This window comes from Elephantulus edwardii, unplaced genomic scaffold (genome assembly GCF_000299155.1).
Source record: "Elephantulus edwardii isolate Elephantulus edwardi_28Jun2011 unplaced genomic scaffold, EleEdw1.0 scaffold00060, whole genome shotgun sequence".
NCBI lineage: Eukaryota > Metazoa > Chordata > Mammalia > Macroscelidea > Macroscelididae > Elephantulus > Elephantulus edwardii.
In genome coordinates, this window is record NW_006399810.1 from 3,927,863 (window position 1) to 3,929,515 (window position 1,653).

The 1,653-nt window shown below is 42.7% G+C and overlaps 1 pseudogene; it reads left to right on the forward strand.

Moving 5' to 3' along the window:
- Positions 1–298: 298 nt before the first annotated feature.
- Positions 299–574, forward strand: LOC102847188 (annotated as a pseudogene).
- Positions 575–1,653: the final 1,079 nt, after the last annotated feature.

Consider the following 1,653-nt stretch of genomic DNA (forward strand, 5'->3'; position numbering starts at 1 on the left):
CAATGCAGCTGGTTAAGGGTTTTCATGTCTTTCTTTAACTCCCTTACTTTCCCTGGCTCCTCCAGACATCAAGCCCAATGTATGTAGATGAACTTTTATCTTTGCCTCAAAATAGCACCCTGGTAGCACTTCCTCTGAAACAAACTTGTTTGTGATTTTGACCATCTTGGGAATATTTAATAGTCTTCTCTAACATGACTTTTTAAATGCATTGATTCTTCTGTCATCCTTAGTCATTATCCATCTTTCAGGTACATAGGGAATAATTTAAAAGACCATGACTTGAGCCCTTTCCAAAATGGCAGCCTCCAGCCGCGCACAAGTGTTAGATCTTTACCGGGCGATGCTGAGAGAGAGCAAGCATTTCAGTGCCTACAATTACAGAACATATGCTGTCAGAAGGATAAGAGATGTCTTCAGAGAAAATAAAAATGTAAAGGATCCTGTAGAAATTCAGACTCTCGTGAACAAGGCCAAAAGAGACCTAGGAATAATTCGTCGACAGGTCCACATCAGCCAGTTGTATTGCACAGACAAGCTTATCATTGAGAAGCTGGAGACACCTCAGCCCTAGGGAATCAGGCGAGGTCGTCGGCATCCATGGACCACCTTCAGCGTCTGTTCTGCACGTGGGGCAGGACCCTGCGCATCACATGTGACCTAACACCTGCTGAAAGCAGCCTCTCACCAAGCCCACCTCATAGGAGCGGATGATGGAGCAGCCTCCTCATTGCTGTGCAGCCCTGGTGGGAAAGGGGCCATCTCTGCCAGGTTCCCTTGCTGGAATGTAGAGCCGGAGCACGCTCCAAGTACCCTGCTATGTGTTACTGTGTCTGCTGCCTATCCCACCCCAGTTGTGTAGCTCATCCCCACTTGTACAGAGCATTTCCAGACTGTGAGTCCTGGTCTTTAAAAATAAACAAGCCTTTTACCTTTAAAAAAAAAAGACCATGACTTGAATCACAAACAAAATTAACCCCAAGTAAATGATATTTAAAGTACATTTATAAAGTTATACAATTAAAGCACATCAAGAGTCAACAGAAAATGAACATTGCCCAGAGCACATAGATGCTGTTATTGTTGTGTGTCGTTGAGTTGCCTACGACTCATAGCAACTCTATGAGTTTAAACATCATATCATGAACATTATATCTGTATTTGCCCTATCTGTGTCATCCTACTACCTCTGATATGTCCAAGCCTATTGTTATAGTCACAGAGACTTGGCTAATGGCCAGTTCCAACTCGGTGGAACACAACAACAACAATTAGACTTATTTGGATCCAGAATCCACCTCTATGGTAGCAGCAGTAAAAAAATCAAAAGACGCTGCATTTGGGAAATATCTCTGAAGTACTAAAGGAGCAGTCATACAAGTTTAAAGGCTAGGATATGCCTGATGCAAGCCATGATCTTTTAAATTCCTTCCATGCATATGAAAGTGGGATAGGAAGTAAGGATGACAGAAGAATTGGTAAATTTGAGTTGTAGTCCTGGAGAAGAGTACTGAATATTCCATGGACTACGAGAAGAAAAAAAAAATAAGTCTAGAACAGATTATCTGGGAGGCTGGGCTCTATGAGGAGAAATGTGGGGTCAAGATTGGTGGACGATTTATCAACAATCTGCGTTATGCGGATGACACAACC